General features: G+C 37.1%; 1 non-coding gene across 1 annotated transcript; it reads left to right on the top strand.

Annotated features, from left to right (window-relative positions):
* Positions 1-11,295: 11,295 nt before the first annotated feature.
* On the top strand, positions 11,296-11,402 carry LOC114625382. Its single transcript, XR_003712071.1, has one exon. It is a non-coding gene; the product is annotated as a U6 spliceosomal RNA (small nuclear RNA).
* Positions 11,403-19,355: the final 7,953 nt, after the last annotated feature.

Here is a 19,355-nt window from a genome sequence, read left to right as displayed (position 1 = left end):
CATGCTATGAAGGAGGCTCTTACCAAACGCCAACTCTTCTAGTTCTTGGATTTTCCATTTCTGTAACTAAAACTATTATAAATATGCTGTATATTGTTTAAGCCAGTCAGTTGTTTTATCAGATGAATTAACTAAGACATGCTTATAGAAGCATATAATAATTAATACATTTTGCCTCTTGAATTTAAAGAGTAGCGAACAATCAATTTTGAAAATAATTTCAGGCTTTCTTGTAGCAGGTTTTGAATGAATCCCTGTTTGTGTGTGTCCATTGGTGACATATGCTTCAGTTGTTCTCATTCTGCATCTGGAGATGATGGAGTACATTGTTCTAGTATTTTGGAAAGCATACTGAGAAAGCTTTAGTTCTTAAACTGACAATATAATCAAACCTCTAGTCTTTTAGTGTGCTTTAATTGCTGGGGGGAAACCCTTCCAAATATTTAAAGAAGTCTGTTTACAGAAAGATTCTTATCCTGGTTCTCACAACTCAAAATAGTAGGGTGTTTAGTATGCACTTTACTATTTATAGAAATCTATTGGAAAAACATTTACATATATGTATGTCAGATTTCTGAGTTGTTCCAAGTTGATATAAACACATGCATACATACATACATACATACATACATACATGGTACATACACACACACAAACACACACACTACACACGCACTACACACACACACACGCAGAGAGAGAGACAGAGAGAGAGAGAGAGAGGGGGGGAGGGAGAGAGGGTATATAAATATATCAACCTATGGGTTGAACTCTGTAGTAAGAGAAAAGGCCAAAAGTTCTAGGAAGGAGTGTTAGGTAAAGACATTGAATTCCTTTGGATTCAGTGTAACATAGAATCCAGGTTTCTTTTGTGTGAACTCCTAACCTTGTTTTCCTGTGCTTTATATAGTCTCCTGCCTGGGACATCTGGGGAATTTTTGTTAAAGCTTTTATTCTAACAAAAATACATTATGTCTTCACTTATAGGGGGAAACAGAAAAAAAAAACTTGACATTCCAGGAATCATAATATTCTAACAAATACAGCATATGCATTGACTAAATCAAAACTCTCAGTGACATCTCATTTTTTATTTAATGAATAGGTAGATTATGTGCAGACTCTATTCACGTTTATTTAAATGAATGTTGCTGTAAAATAATGTGAGGATGATCATTGTTCTTGACTCTTTTATGACAGTAAAGTCCAGAGACGTGGCTTATCCTTCTGTTAGTGCCCCTCAGTGAAACATATCCAAACCAAAGGATGGTCCTGAATACTGTGCTTGGAAGATCTTGGAAGGAGACCATCTTCATCCATTCCTATAACTGAGGTGTTTGGGGACGAAATAATACATAATGGGTTGTTCAACTTCTTTTAAGCTTTGAAAATCAATTTAGAGAATAAAAGCTTTACTTTGTCTCATGGATTTAGATGTTTATATATTAGAGGAAAAGAAGAAAAGAGAGGGAGGGATGGAGGGAAAGAGAAAATGTTGGGAGTAACAAATGGAAGAAAATGTGAATAATTAGAGAAAGATTAAGTTCAAAAACATAACTACAATGACCGAGTTTGTATAAATAATACCTTTAAAACATAACATATTCCAGTTATGTACACAATTATTCATTATTACTTAATGATTAATCCATAGATTTCTTTATGAATTGGGAACATGATCTGGTCACCTCTCATCAATGTCACCATTGGGGTAACAAATACTCAACACAGGAGTCTTTAGATATCACTTCATATATAAACCATACTATGGACTATATTAAGTACTCCTACCTAACAGCTACAGTTTGAATGACAATGTGCGTCCTAATAAAGATGATCATTAAGATTAATGCTTCGATCATTCTATATAACTCACATGTCTATCTCCTACAGCTGCTTGTCTCAGATATTGTACACTATTGTATTGTCCCAGATATTGTCCACTTCTATATTTATTTGTCTCAAATATTGTCCACTCTTGTATCTGCTTGTGTCTGATATTGTCTACTCCTATATACATTTGCCTGGTATTGTCAACTACATGAGTTATAAAAGAAACCTCATATAAATGATCTTATTTGAAATATGTTCAGAAACAATGGTGGAAAATACAGATTAAATTTTAGAAACAAACTATGTAAGAAACTCTCTTTTCAACATGAGGCATATCAGAAATAATGCATCTTCTCACTATTCCCTTTGTGCTAAAACATAAATGGAATCTTTATTATTCTGTCTACTTCATAAACACTAGTTTATACTAACTGTGATGTTCCATGGTAGAAAAATAGATTGTCCAAATAAAGAAAATCTCACTCTATAAAGGTGCATGTATAGTTCTCTAAAAGACAGTATCCTCTCCTATTTTAGTGAGTATTGGGTAATTTATCATAATTATAATTAGTGCCTGCTCTGGGTTGTTTCTGAACACAAGATTGCCTGGGTTTAACTTGACTCAAATGTCTCCCTTTTACTACCGGCTTTCTACAAGGTTTCCAATATACAGTCTGCTGATCTTTAGCCAAGATTGACTGAGGCAAATTCATTTCTGCTCTTCTCATATCCAGGATTAACTATCTAGCATTTTGGCCTATTCAGCTCCAAAGCTGGAAAATGCCATGAGAAAGAAATTGGTCTCACGTGTCAAGGCTGATCATTTCAGTTCTGTAAAAATGCTAAGATCTTTGTGGGATTTCATGTCACTCAGAAGCTGCAAGTCTGACATCTGAGAGCTCAGCTGTGAGGGAACCAAGGTGGAAGAGAAGCCAGTGCTTATTGATCATCATGGTCAATTAGAATCTCCTCTTGTGACTCTCTACGCTTGTTTGCTTCCTTTTCAGATATTTGTCCCTGGAAATTCATAGTTTTCTAAACCTTGACATTGCAGAGTATTACATGCTAGTTTACAGCAGCTTTCAACACTGCTTTTTGTGTCCCATGTTTGATAACATCTTACACACACACACACACACACACACACACACACACACAACTATCAAGGCTTTGAGATAGTAAAATCTTTCAGTTGTTTTTTTTTTTTGGTTGACTTTTCTAGTTTTGTTTGTTGGGTTTTGTTTTTTGTTGTTTTTCACTGCAGGCATGCAAAGACATGGAATGATCTCAAGGTAACTATGCTGGCAGGATGTTCAATATTGTTCAGAACACAATCTATAAATATAAATAAATATTTAAATATAGTCTATAGTATAAATATAGTCTATCTAGGCTTTGCAGGCTTCTTTAGTGGGAGAGTCTCCTTCTGCCAAATATCTCTCAAATCTGATACAGAAAATTTACCTATAGATAAAATTGTTCAACCATATACGTTTGCATTATATCACCTCATATTTTTCCTGAGTTACACACTCTGAAAATCTGCCTGTGTATCCTTCAAATGCCAGTTTCACCATTCGATCTGATCTGTCTGTTTGGCTGGCTGGTTACTGACTAATTGATCTACCATAGTCATCCCTCTATAACTTGTGTACTATCTATCTATCTATCTATCTATCTATCTATCTATCTATCTATCTATCTATTAATAGATTCTACTTTAAAATTTTTCTTTAAAACTGTTATACTGTTATAATGTTTTTTAGAAATCTCATTTTATGTAATGGTTCAGTGTGATTTTAGAGGTATAAGATTCCAAATCTGAGAACTCCATTCACATTTCACTTCTGTTTTCAACATTTACATCTACATTTTATTTAAAATGTGTGTGTTTTTTTAAATTCACCACTTACCTTATTTTTTTTGTGGTGGGGGTTTGTTTTGGTTTTATTGTTTTGTTTGTTTTTTTTCAGTTTGGACTATGACATTTATTGAGCTCATCCACCAGAATGGAAATAATGTTTACACTGAACCAAATGGTTTTTACTATAGTTTCTGCATCACAATTAAAATTCCATTTTTTTAAAACACAATCAATTCAACCAAACCCATTACTTCAGAATCAATAGCTTCTTTGATGCCACAATAATACTTAAATATGGTTAAGACTCGAATGCAGAAATTTAGTTGGTTGGAAGGCTAATTAAGCCTCTAACTTGCTCAAATAGAATTACAAAAAGGCAAAACTTTATTTTTCACAGAGAAAGAGTTCACTGGAATTACTAGCACTGCACTGTTGTTAAAAATACTTAGAGTTCTGAGATAACAAGGACATCCAAAGTCTTCTGTTATCCTCTCTTCGAAATCAGAGATTTATGGATGTGTGGGATGACACCACCAGCAGCAATTAGCCTTGATCAGATAGTCCAATTTTTTATCTCCACGGATAGCAGGTTTCAAGTGACCAGGGGTAGTACCCATGGGGCATAAAAACTTTCAGCTCTCTCAGTCTTCTCTCTTACTCCTCCACTGGGAACTCCATGATCTTTTCAACGGTTAGCTGTGAGCATCAGCCTCTTTATATGTCAGGCTCTGGCAGACCTCTAAGTAGCCAGCTATATTAGGCTCCTGTCAGCATGCACTTCCTGGCATCTATATCAGCATCTACCTTTGGTGACTGAATATGAGATGGATACTCAGGTGGAGCAGTCTCCAGATGACCTCTCCTTCAGTTTCTGTTCCATGCTTCATCTCCACATTTGCTCCATGAGTATTTTGTTCCCCCTTCTAAGAAGGACTTAAGCACCCATACTTTGTTTTTCTCTCTTCTTGAGCTTCATATGGTCTGTGAATTGTATCTTAAGTATTCTGAGTTTGTGGGCTAATATACTTTTATCAGTGAGTGAATACCATATGTGTTCTTTTGTGATTGGGTTACCTCACTCAGGATGATACTTTCTAGTTCTGTATATTTGCCTAAAAAATTCATGAGTTCATTGTTTTGATTAGCTGAGTAATACTCTGTTGTGTAAATGTACCACATTATCTGTATCCATTCCTCTGTTGAAGGACATCTAGATTCTTTCCAGATTTGGGCTATTATAAATAAGGCTGCTATGAACATAGTGGAGCAGGTGTCCTTGTTATATGTTGGAGAATCTTTTGGTTATATATGCCCAGGAGTAGTATAGATGGATTCTCATGTAACACTATATCCAATTTTCTGAGGAACTGCCAGACAGATTTCCAGAGTGGTTGTACCAGCTTGCAATCCCACCAACAATGGAGGAGTGTTCCTCTTTCTCCACATCCTAGACAGCATCTGCTATCACCTGAGTTGTTTATCTTAGCCATTCTGACTGATATGATGTGGAATCTCAGGATTGTTTTGATTTGCATTTCCCTGATGATTAAGGATGCTGATCATTTCTTTAGGTGCTTCTCAACCATTCGAGTTTCCTCAGTTGAGAATTTTTTGTTTAGCTCTGTACTCCATTTTTAATAGGGTTATTTGTTTGTCTGGAGTATAATTTCTTGAGTTCTTTGTATATATTGGATATTATCCCTCTAGATGTAGGATTGGTAAAGATCTTTTCCCAATCTGCTGGTTGCCGTTTTGTCCTATTGACAGTGTCCTTTGCCTTACAGAAGCTTTGCAATTTTATGAGTTTTCATTTTTCAATTCTTGATCTTAGAATATAAGCCATTGGTGTTATGTTCATGAACTTTTCCTCTATGTCCAGGTATTCAACTGTCTTCCCCACTTTCTCTTCTGTTAGTATCAGTGCATCTGGTTTTATGTGAAGGTCCTTTTTCCACTTGGACTTGAGCTTTGTACAAGGAGATAAGGATGGGTTGATTTGCATTCTTCTACGTGCTGACCTCCAGTTGAACCAGCACCATTTGTTGAAAATGCTGTCCTTTTTCCACTGGATGGTATTAGCTTCTTTGTCAAAGATCAAGTGACCATAGGTGTGTGGGTTCATTTCTGGGTCTTCAGTTCTATTCCATTGGTCTTCCTGCCTGTTTCTGTACCAATATGATGCAGTCTTTATCACTATTGCTCTGTAGAAAAGCTTGAGCTCAGGGATGGTTCAAGTCTCTAGAGAAAGTAATTGAAGATCTCAGAAGATGGAAAGATCTCCCATGCTCATGGATCGGCAGGATTAATATAGTAAAAATGACCATCTTATCAAAAGCAATCCACAGATTCAATGAAATACTCATCAAAATTCCAACTCAATTATTCATAGAGATAGAAAGAGCCATTTGAAAATTCATTTGGAATAACAAAATACCCAGGTTAGTGAGAGAAATATTCTCAGCAATAAAAGAACTTCTGGGGCAATCACCATTGCCTGTTTCTAAAGTATGTTATGATTCTCTGAAATTCTTCAGTGTCTCTCCTTTTGTTTCCATTTTTATTTCTAACTTCATAAATTTGGTTATTTTTCTTAGTTTTTGGTTAATTAATAATTTAGAATTTTGTTAGTTTTACTGATTTTCTGAAAGAACCACCTGTTAGCAATCAGACATTTCCATAGGCTTTTCTCAGGGATCTAGTGATATTTTATAACTAACTGGCAAGATTCACTCTCTCGTAAGTGACACATCCTCATGAGTATACTTTATATTCATTTATATAGATGCCTCCCACCCCTATCTTCTTTCCCTTCCATCCTCTGCATAGTCCTGTCTTCTATAAAACTTCCAACATGAGATATGTTGCATCATATGATTTTGTGGTGTCTACTGCTTAAATCATAACACCAACTCCATGTTTTATGGTTTCTTTTTAGTTTTTACTATTGTTTTTTGTCTGTTTAAATTTTCTATCTACTTTTTTGGGTGTAAATGATTATTTTTGTTCTGGGTCTTTCTGATATCTTATGTTACTAATATAGATCTTTCTTTTTCTTCTTTTTGTAGCATGCTTATTGCTATGAGCTTTCTTCATAAACAGTCTTCTTTGTATCCTACCAGTTTTGGTGTGTTGTGTATTGTTCATTTTTATTTAATTCTAGAAAGCATTTACCTCCTCTCAATTTCTCTCTTGACCTAATTTGCCTTCAGTAGTGAGTTGTTCAGTTTCTAGATGTTTTTAAGTTTTATGTTGTTTCTAGCATCCAACTTTAATCGTTGTGTCAGATAAGATGGAGAGCCCTATTTCAGTTTTCTTGTATTGGTTGTGACTTGTATGTCCAACTATGGGGTTAATTTTGGAGAAAGTTCCACAGTATGGTGAAGTGAAGTTATAATATTTTATGTTTGGGTAAAATGTTCTATAAATATCTATTAGATCAATGAGGTTTATAAGCTTAGCTCCAGTGTTTCTTGGTTTGTTTTTTTTTCTAGACAACTTGTCAATTGATAAAATTTGGTTATAGATTTCTCGTATTATCAGTGTGTGTGGGTCAATATATGATGGAAGCTTCAATAGTATCTCTTTAATGAACTTAGGTACTTTTGTGTTTAGGGAATAAATGTTAAGAATTGCCAATTCCTGTAGTATATTTTTTCTTTGATATATATGTAGCATCCTTTTCTACCATCTGATTGCTTTTGGTTTGAAGTCTATTTTGTCAGGTATTAAAAGGGCTACAAAACTTTGCCTTTTGAGTACTTTTTATTGAGGTAGCTTTTTCCATCATTTCACCCTGTGATAACACCAACCCTTAAAGTTAAGGCACATTTGTTGGACACAGCAGAAAGAAGGAGACTCATTTTATATCTTTTCTGTATTCTGTGTCATTAAATTAGGAAATAATGACCATTTATATTGAAATACATCAATGAGTAGTGTTTATTGATTCCTTTTATTTTGATTTAGTTATTTCTCCCTGCTCCCTGTCTCTCATGTGCTTGCATTCTTACTTGTGTGTGTGTGTGTGTGTGTGTGTGTCTTGTATGAGATTGTTTATTTTCTTGAGTTTCCTTAAATGTGGTTAAGATCTTAATATTAGAATTTTCCTTCTAGCACCTTCCATAGGGCTGGATTTATAGATCTATTATTGAAGTATTATTTCAAAAATGGTTCTGCATGAGCCGACCATCTATGCGACAGTGGCTCTGCCTAGCTCAAGCCACCATGCTTGAAGCCAACCCATGGGCACACCACAGCTAGAAACAGCCAGATAGAAAAACCAGCCCTGCCACCCACGAGATGCCAGCATGGGACATGGCTCTGCCAATCTTCCATGCTGTCTCCAAAAGACTGGCCTGAACACAGACTATCCAGCCATCCACACAGTACTGGATAGAAAATGAGACTCTAATGCTTAATGGTTAACCAAAGCCTTTATAAGTTTGATAATGCTCAATTTAACAAGATGCCCACACAATTGGAGGTGTTTCCCAACTAACTAACCTAGATATAAGTTGTTACCCAGGACTTCTCTTGGTATATGCATGGTCATCCATGCTGCCTACCACTCTCTCCCTTGATCCTCCTCTTCCTTTATTTTCCTATACTTTTCCTCTCCTTACTCCTCCTCTTCATCTCCTTACTCCTCTCACCTTAGTTCCTCCCAACTTGTGGGGAAAATATCCCACTACAGTAGATATTGTTTAATTTGTTTTATTATGGAATATCTTATTTTGTCCATCTATAATGATTAATATTTTTGTTGGTATAGTACTCTGGGCTGGTGTCTGTGGCTCTGTAGTGTATCTGTCCATGTCCTCCTGGCCTGCAGAGGTCCTGGGAACATTAGCTTAGGCCCATCCTCAAAAATCCCCTGCCAGTCAGGTCCACCTGGGACACAGTCAGCAGAGAATGCCTGCTCAAATCAGGAAAATCCATCCAATAACAGCTAGTTGGCTAAGGGGCAGCATAAGAACACAATCAGCAATAGTCAGGGCAATGTGGGACCACCATAGCCCATCTATCTTACTACAGCAACCCTGAAGCCAGGGCGGACTTCCAGTGGAGGGCAGGGTTATCAACCCACCCGCAAAACCTTAACCCAAAATTTCTCATGTCTACAAGATACACATGGATAAAGATAACAAAAATTAAGGAAATAGCCAGACCAATGGCAGGCCCAATTAAAGACACATACTACAGGATAGAGACAACCATTGACACTATTAATGATACTCTGCTATGCTTACAGATAGGAATCTATCATAATTATCTACTGAGCGACTTCATCCAGTAGTGGGTAGAAGCAAATGCAATGACCTACAGTCAAACATCAGATAGAGATCAATAATCTAGTGGAAGAGTGTGGAATAGGATTGAGAGAGCTGAAGGGGTCAAGGACACCATAAAAAGACCTAAAGTGTCAACTGGGTCCATAGGGGTTCACAGACACTGACCCACCAACCAAAGACAAAAGAGGTCTGACATAAGCCCTCTACACATTTGTAGCAAATATACAGCTTGATATTCATGTGGATACCCTAGCTATTAGATGGAGGAGAGGTGTCTCTGACTCTCTTGCCTGCCATTGGATCCCTTTTCTCTAGCTCAACTGCCTGTTTAGCCCTCGGTGATGTGCTTAGTCCTGATTAAACATGTAGGGCAGAGTGGTATCCAAGGGGAACTTCCCTTTCTCTGTGTGGCAGGAGAGGTAACAGAGGTGGAATTTGTGAAAGCAGGGCTATGAATCAGATGTTAACTCAATCAATCAATAAACCAATCAATATTTTCTGTGTCTTTGAACTGGCTATTTCTCCTTCCTCTATTCCTATTACTCTTAATTTTGCCATTTTCATCATGCCCCAGATTTCCTGGATGTTCTATGTCTGAATACGTTTTATATTTAACATTTTCTTTAAATGATTAATCCATTCCTTTTATCAAGCATCTTCTATACCACAGATTAGTTCTTTTATGTCTTGTGAGGCTTGCTGATGATATTCCTGTTTGAGTTCTTAAAATTTTCAATTACAGAATTCCTACACTTTGGGTATTCTTTACTGATTCTAGTTTCACTTTCAGAACTTGAGTCATATTATTCATTTTCTTTCACTGGTTTTGTTGTTGTTGCTGCTGTTGTTGTTGTTTGCTGGCTTCTCTGATTTTTCACATATTTCTATAAAGAATTTATTCTGCATCTACTGTTTTACTGGACAGCTTTATGTGAGGGGTCTCAAGGAATGCCCGCTGGTATTGTGATCTGGAATAAAGCTATGAGTGGAAGGAAAAAAGTCAGGATGAGAGAATTTGTGCAATTCAATGGAGAAACCAGACAGGCTGCCAGTGTGAGAGCAGTGTTTCTGTTTCAGAGTTGGAATGAGCCTCAGGGGTTGGATTTTGGGGAACTGAAGAGGCGAATATTCACAGTTAACCTAAATTCTTTCCTGTCTGGAGTGGCCTTTGGGCCCAGAGGGCCCAAAGTATGGGATAAAGCAGTAAATAGTTTGGTGTAAAGTTAGGAGGAGGAGATCTGTGTGATCCACTAGAGACAGGTTGGGGTGGCACAGGAGGTTGCCTTATGCAGAGTTGGGGATGAGATTAGGGGACTGGATTTGGAGTACCAAGGAGAAAAGTGAAGATCTCTAATTAGAATTCCTGCTTCTCTGTCCTAAGTGACCTCAGATTTCTAGGGAATTATCTAGCGTTTTATTAAAATCACAGAGTACACGGGAGCCTCCTGACTATTTAGAACTCTTTTCACACATTCTCAAGACATCCATTATACTTAAAAGCTTTCAAAAAAATATTTTCCAAAAATTTCCCCCAACCTGCTCCCCAGAGAAAGAGAGAGAGAGAGAGAGAGAGAGAGAGAGAGAGAGAGAGAGGTAGAGAAGACTATAGAATGATATTTGTGTTGGCATAAAACTTGCCATATAAAAACATATAGCAATTCTACATTATTCAAAAGCTTTCTCTGGTCTCAATTATTAAAAAAAGAAAAACAACAGACATTTTTAAGCATCAATTGACTCAAAGCCAGTGGCAGTGGTTGACTTAATTTGGAGCAGCAAATGATACACGGATCATCAATATTATTTTTATTGGTCTACCACATTTCAAAAGGTATGCCAGTCTTTGCCATTTAGACTACTGAATAATCGTAAGTATATTACAGGAGTAACTATACATACTGTGAAAGTGAAAAGTCTGGTAAAACCTTCAGGGTTGCAGTATTAAATATGATTTATTATTTTTACAATAAGTTGAAGATAAAGCTTTTGTGCCACATGGTACAAGGTAGCCTGGTATTTGGCTATTTTAATTTCAAAGTAGTGCTACAAAATGGGGAAAATACCATAGAATTTACAAAAAAATAACATCCAACACTTTCTTTCAAATATAAATTGGAATATGGAGTATATTAGACTCTAGTAGTATCTGTCTCATACTCAGACTGACAATTCAAAATTATTTTTAGGCAAAGTTCACAAGAGCATGTGTTAATTCATAGTTAGCATTAGGATATTTTAGGAATTTTGGTTACTTTTCAATCTACCAATCATTTCTGTGAGTAAAATGTTGTCACAAAAAATCCTTGAGTGCTCGCTTCGGCAGCACATATACTAAAATTGGAACTATACAGAGAAGATTAGCATGGCCCCTGCGCAAGGATGACACGCAAATTCGTGAAGCGTTCCATATTTTTCCAAAACTTGTGGGACTCCATGAAGGCAGTGATAAGAGGAAAACTCATAGCTCTAAGTGCCTACAAAAAGAAACTGGAAAGAGCACACACTAACAAGTTGACTGCACAACTAAAAGCTCTAGAACAAAAAGAAGCAAATACACCCAGGAGGAGTAGAAGGCAGGAAATAATCAAACTCAGGGGTGAAATCAACCAAATAGAAACAGAAAGAACAATACAAAATATCAATAAAACCAGGAGCTGGTTCTTTGAGAAAATCAACAAGATAGATAAACCGTTAGCCAGATTAACCAGAGGGCACAGAGACAGTATCCAAATTAATAAAATCAGAACTGAAAAGGGAGACATAACAACAGAAACTGAAGAAACTCAAAAAATCATCAGATCCTACTACAAAGGCCTATACTCAACAAAACTGGAAAACCTGGATGAAATGGACAATTTCCTAGACAGATACCAGGTACCAAAGTTAAACTAGGAGCAGATAAACCATCTAAATAGTCCCATAACCCCTCAGGAAATAGCAGCAGTCATTAAAAGTCTCCCCACTAAAAAAAGCCCAGGACCAGATGGTTTTAGTGCTGAATTCTATCAGACCTTCAAGGAAGACCTAATACCAATTCTCTTCAAACTATTCCACAAAATAGAGACAGAAGGAACACTACCCAATTCGTTCTATGAAGCTACAATTACACTGATACCCAAACCCCACAAAGACCCGACAAAGAAAGAGAACTTCAGACCAATCTCCCTTGTGAACATCGATTCAAAAATACTCAATAAAATACTAGCAAACCAAATCCAAGAACACATCAAAACAATCATCCATCATGATCAAGTAGGTTTTATGCCAGGATTGCAGGGATGGTTCAATATTCGGAAATCCATCAATGTAATCCACTATATAAACAAACTTAAAGGAAAAAACCACATGACCATCTCACTAGATGCTGAGAAAGCATTTGACAAAATTCAACATCCCTTCATGATAAAAGTCTTGGAAAGATCAGGAATTCAAGGCCCCTACCTAAACATAGTAAAAGCAATTTACAGCAAACCAGTAGCCAACATCAAGCTAAATGGAGAGAAACTTGAAGCAATCCCACTAAGATCAGGGACTAGACAAGGCTGCCCACTCTCCCCCTACCTATTCAATATAGTACTGGAAGTCCTAGCCAGAGCAATTAGACAACAAAAAGAAGTCAAAGGGATACAAATAGGAAAGGAAGAAGTCAAAATATCACTATTCGCAGATGATATGATAGTATACTTAAGTGACCCCAAAACTTCCACCAGAGAACTCCTAAACCTGATAAACAACTTCAGCAAAGTGGCTGGTTATAAAATCAACTCAAACAAATCAGTAGCCTTCCTCTACATGAAAGATAAACAGACTGAAAAAGAAATTAGGGAAATGACACATTTCACAATAGTTGCAAATAATATAAAATACCTTGGTGTGAATCTAACCAAGCAAGTGAAAGACCTGTATGACAAGAACTTCAAGTCTCTGAAGAAAGAAATTCAAGAAGATCTCAGAAGATGGAAAGATCTCCCATGCTCATAGATTGGCAGGATTAATATAATAAAAATGGCCATCTTGCCAAAAGCAATCTACAGATTCAATGCAATCCCCATTAAAATCCCAACTCAATTCTTCAGAGACTTAGAAAAGGAAATTCTCAAATTCATATGGAATAACAAAAAACCCAGGATAGCGAAAACTATTCTCAACAATAAAAGAACTTCTGGAGGAATCACCATCCCTGACCTCAAGCTGTACTACAGAGCAATAGTGATAAAAACTACCTGGTATTGGTACAGAGACAGGCAGAAAGATCAATGGAATAGAATTGAAGACCCAGAAATGAACCCACACTCCTATGGTCACTTGATCTTTGACAAAGGAGCTAAAACTGTCCAGTGGAAAAAGGACAGCATTTTCAACAAATGATGCTGTTTCAACTGGAGGACAACATGTAGAAGAATGAAAATTGATCCATTCTTATCCCCTTTTACAAAGCTCAAGTCTAAGTGGATAAAGGACCTCCACATAAAACCAAATACACTGAAACTAATAGAAGAGAAGGTGGGGAGGAGCCTTGAATACTTGGACACAGGGGAAAAGTTCCTGAAGAGAACTCCAATGGCATATGCTCTAAGATCAAGAATTGACAAATGGCACTTCATAAAATTGCAAAGTTTCTGTAAGGCAAAGAACACTGTCAATAGGACAAAACGACAACCAACAAATTGAGAAAAGATCTTTACCAATCCTTCATCTGATAGAGGGCTAATATCCAATATATACAAAGAACTCAAGAAATTAGACTCCAGACAACCAAATTACCCTATTAAAAAATGGGGTATAGAGCTTAACAAAGAATTTTCAACGGAAGAAACTCGAATGGCCGAGAAGCACCTAAAGAAATGTTCAGCATCCTTAGTTGTCAGGGAAATGGAAATCAAAACAACCCTGAGATTCCATCTCACACCAGTCAGAATGGCTAAGATTAAAAACTCAGGTGATAGTAGATGCTGGCGAGGGTGTGGAGAAAGAGGAACACTCCTCCATTGTTGGTGGGACAGCAAGATGGTGCAACCACTTTGGAAATCAGTCTGTCGGTTCCTCAGAAAATTGGACATAGCATTACCTGAGGATCCAGCTATACCACTCCTAGGCATATACCCAGAAGATGTTCGAACATATAACAAGGACATATGCTCAACTATGTTCATAGCAGCCTTGTTTATAATAGCCAGGAGCTGGAAAGAACCCAGATGTCCTTCAACTGAGGAATGGATTCAAAAAATGTGGTATATTTACACAATGGAGTATTACTCAGCTATTAAAAACAACGAATTCGAGAGGTTCCTAGGTAAATGGATGGAACTAGAAATTATCATCCTGAGTGAGGTAAGCCAATCACAAAACAACACACATGGTATTCACTCACTGATTATTGGATATTAGCCCAGAACCTTGAAATGCCCAAGATGCAACTCACAGGCGACATGAAGCCCATAAAGAAGGAAGACCAAGTGGGGGTGATTCGGTCCTTCTTAAAAAGAGCAACAAATTACTCAAGGGAGCAAATATGGAGACAAAGTGAGGGACAGAAACTGAAGGAGGAGCCGTTTCAAGACCACTCCACCTGAGTATCTATCCCATGTGCAATCACCAAAGGTAGAGGCTGATGTGGAAGTCAGGAAGTGCATGCTGATAAGAGCCTGATATGGATATCTCTTCAGAGGTCTTCAAGAGTCTGACATACTCAGAGGCAGATGCTCACAGCTAGCCATTGAACTGATCATGGGGTTCTCAATAGGGGAGTTAGAGTGAAGACTGAAGGAGAGCTGAAAGGATTTGCTGCACCATGAGGAGAGCAACAATACCAACCAACCACAGCTCCAGGGTCTAAAGCACCAGCCTGGGAGCACTTAGGGGGGGATCCAGGGCTTCAGCTGAATATGTAAGAGTTGAGGGCCCTGCTGGGCATAGGTGGAAGAAGAGACCCTTGACTGCATGAAGGCTGGATGCCCCAGGGGGTGGGAATTTTGGGGATGGGGAGGTGGGAGTGGGGGGGTAGATAGAGGTTACATCCACAGAGAAGAAGGAGGAGGGGTGAGGGGATTGGGGGTTCCTTGGTGGGCGGGGGATGGGGTAAGGTGACAACATAGGAAATGTAAATAAAACATCCAATAAAAAAAAATTTAAAAAAGAAAGAAAAAAATTTTTCTTAATGCTAAACTTAACAGTGAATGATATTCATAAAGTTTTATTTCTAAACATGAAAAAAAAATCCTTGAGACAAAGAAGGATCAAAAATGAACAGTGATTAAAAGTCACCCTGAGTTCAAAATTAAGCTAAGGAAAAGTGACTGATGATTCTCCAGGGAACTGAACACAGAGCTAAAGCTCCTGCAAAAACATGTTTAAGAAATAGCTTTCTCTAAGTACCCCCTGCTAAATCTGTATGATATGCTAGGACTGTCTAATGAACTAACTGAAAACTGAAGAAAACTATGTAAATCCCAACACACTAACAGAACCCACACAATAGATATATGCTAGCAATAATAAGACTAATAAGTGCCAAAGTGTGACATTGAGACTGTTCATCCCATACCATGACCATGTTCCATCGTCATGAGTAACTTCCTCTGGAAGGCTACTCTACGCTGATGATTTGTCTTTAAATGATTGTTATAAGCAGTCAAGCAGTTTCATTTTCTCCTTTGGAGAGTCTGGGAAAGACGACAATTGGGTTGCAATTCCTCTGCTTGTTTCTATATGGTGAATGAAAGAATATATTTAGTGTTCGGTTCTTCTGGGTCAATAATCTAGCTATTTTTCTCCTCTAAATTTAGCTTTCTCAGTTCCACGTTTCTCCTCCCAGACCCCCCACCCCCAACCCGCGATCTCTGTGTGTAATTTTGTCTTTCATTACAGGCATTGTTAACAGTTACATTTTATCCAAACACTGTATTTATCTTTGGTTTTGCTCTGCCTCTAAACTGCACTGGGCTAATTTTAGGCCTACACTGAAGGGTTGAAATGTGTTATTTCTAAATTTGTCCTTCCAGAAATTTTCATGAATAATAGAATTCATTCTACTACAACACAATATTCAAAGAAAAATAATTGCATTTTAAGATGTGTTTAATAAAGTTTCCAAAAAGTGATATAAATAAATTCCACTCTGAGTTGCTATCTCAAATTTACCTGAAATGACCTAGATTATCTAGTTCTGTTATATCTTCATTATATTTTATATAAGGAATAGTACTTCCAAAAATAGATTATGTTGGACAAGTAATCACTGAGCTATTCACAGGTGAATACTCCAAATGCATTGCAAATGATTCTTTGATATGATAACTACAGAACTTGTAATGAGTTTCTATGCACAATAAGTGATCATTTTTCTCTTGTCTAATTCTCCTGGTCAAGGTTTTATATATTTAGCACTCTAACTGGAGGATTTTTTAGCTATTAGCACATAGAAGTGGAGCGGTGGCAATGTGCTAGAAGCAGTCCATTCACAAGAAACTGAAGGATACCGAATATGAATATGCAATTATAAAAAGCCTAAAGTAAAATGCATTATTAGATAATGGCAATATGATTAGAATTAAAATACCTACACATCAAAATCGAAGGGTCAATTTATTTGCCATTGAGGGTTCTGCAGTATCACAGAAGAAAAAATGTGCTATTAACATGTATCATACCTAGACTATTGTGCCTAAACACACACTGAAGATTATCACATATAATATATACTACCATATTCAAATGCTTTAAATTATGCTTTATTTCCAGTTATTTTAGAATAATTTGAATGTTGTAAATATTATATTTTATGTATTCTCTTATTATACAAATGATATTGCAATGTTGCAGTATTGGGCTGAATCATAGTTCTCAAATCATTAATCCATTAGAGAATATTAGAATCACACATTTTTTAGAATCTGCGTTTACATTATCTGCATCTCTACAGAACGTAATTTTTAATAATTGTTCTTTTACTGTGTTTGAGAAATTTGTCATTCGTCTTACTCTGGTCAAATTTGCAATCAATTATCACACTGCTTTATTTTCATAGAACTTAGGTTAATATTTTAGGGTGCAAATATGCACTGAGCAGTTTCGGGTTTCACTTCTCCATGTGTTTACACATTTCATACTCATTACATCCATTTAGCAAGATTACCGAAAGCACAAAGAAAACATTGTGTCGTTCTTTAAAACTGTGATCATGAGACTCATTTCTCTGTATATTAACGACAATAAGAAAAACTAAGAATTCATTACTGTTATGCTCAACTTTCCAGTGTCCTTTTCCAGACACCCGAAGTGCTCCAGAAAGACTCTATTCATACCTAGAACCAATAAGTGGTAGAACCTCATAAGACAGACATCAACCAAATGAGTGCAATTACTCCTAGTGGTGAGGCTCCACCTCGAAACATGAAAAACATGTACAAGCAGATTAATATTGCAGTGAACAATTGTTACCATGATAAATAATGTTTAATCCCGCTCAGCTTTTAACTATCTTACTAAGTGAGCACGTAATGTTCGATTTATATTCTGAGAATATTTTTTATAAAAAGGTAAAATTATAATAATTTTTATTTAATTTTTTTACTTTTTAATTTTTTTGAGAGAAACTCTGATCCCATCGCCCTTCCCCTGCTTGGATGAGGGTGTTCTCCCACTCACCAACCCACTCCCTCCTCCTCGCCCTCCAATTCGCCTACACTGGGGTATCACCCAGCCTTCACATGACGAAGGGCCTCTCCTCCCATTAATGTTACTCAAGGCCATCCTCTACTATATATGTGGCTGGAGCCATGGATCCTTCCATGTGTATTCCTTGGTTGGTGTTTTAGTCCCTGGGAGCTCTGGGATGTTTGGTTAGTTGATATAGTTATTGTTCCAATGGGGTTGCAATCCCTTAAGCTACTTCAGTCTTTTGCCTAGCTCTTCTATTGGGGACCCTATTTTGGACCCAGTACAAAGTCTAATAAATGGCTGCTAGCATCTATCTCTGTATTTGTCAGGCTCTGACAGAACCCCTTAGGAGACAGCTATAACAGTCTCCTGTCAGCATGCACTTCTTGGCATCCACAATAGTGTCGATTTGGTGACTGTATATGGGATGGATCCCCAGGTGGGGCAGTCTTTGGATAGCCTTTCCTTCAGTCTCTGCTCCACACATTGTTTACCTATTGGATCCCATGAGTACTTTGTTCCCCCTTCTAAGAAGGACCTAAGCACCCATACTTTGCTTTTTATGGTCTTCTTCTCTTATGGCACCCTCTTCTTCTTGTGGTCTGTGAATTGTATCTTTAACATTCTGAGTTTGTGGGCTAATATACTTTTATCAGTGAGTGAATATCATATGTGTTCTTTTGTGATTGTGTTACCTCACTCAGGATGATACTTTCTAGTTCCATATATTTACCTAAGAATTTCTTGAATTCATTGCTTTGAATAGCTGAGTAATACTCCGTTGTGTAAATGTACCACATTATCTGTATCCATTCTTCTGTTAAAGGACATCTGGATTCTTTCCAGATTTTGGCTATTATAAATAAGGCTGTTATGAACATAGTGGAGCAGGTGTCCTTGTTATATGTTGGAGAATCTTTTGACATATATGTCCAGGAGTGGTATAGATGGATCCTCATGTAACACTAAGTCCAATTTTCTGAGGAACTGCCAGACTGATTTCCAGAGTGATTGTACCAGCTTGCAATCCCACCAACAATAGTGGTGTGCTCTTTCTCCACATCCTTGCAAACATTTGCTGTCCCTTGAGATTTAAATCGTAGCCATCTGACTGCTGTGAGCTTAAATCTCAGGGTTGTTTTGATTCTCATTTCCCTGATAGCTAAGGATGTTGAACATTTCTTTAGGTGCTTCTCGGCCATTCGAGTTTCCTCAGTTGAGAATTCCTTGTTTAACTCTATTGTCAATTTTTAGTAGAGTTATTTGATTTTCTGGAATCTAACTTCTTGAGTTTTTGTATATATTGGATATTAGTCCTCTATCGGATGTAGGATTGGTAAGATCTTTTCCCAGTGCCATTTTGTCCTATTGGCAGTGTCTTTTGCTTTACAGAAGCTTTGCAATTTTATATGGTCCCATTTATTGATTTTTGATCTTAGAGCGTAAGCCACTGGTGTTCTGTTCAGGAACTTTTCCCATGCCCATGTGTTCGAGACTCTTGCCCATTTTCTTTTCTATTAGTGTATCTTGTTTTATATGGAGGTCCTTGATCCACTTGGACTTGGATTCTGTACAAGGAGATAAGAATGGGTCGATTTGCATTTTTCTTCATGCTGACTTCCAGGTGAACTAGCACCATTTGTTGAAAAATGCTGTCTTTTTCCCACTGAATGACTTTAGCTCCTTTGTCAAAGATCAAGTGGCCATAG

This window comes from Grammomys surdaster, unplaced genomic scaffold (genome assembly GCF_004785775.1).
Source record: "Grammomys surdaster isolate TR1022 unplaced genomic scaffold, NIH_TR_1.0 65, whole genome shotgun sequence".
NCBI classification, from domain to species: domain Eukaryota; kingdom Metazoa; phylum Chordata; class Mammalia; order Rodentia; family Muridae; genus Grammomys; species Grammomys surdaster.
Note: the sequence above shows the minus strand (reverse complement) of the source record. Positions and strands in the feature narration are given on the sequence as shown.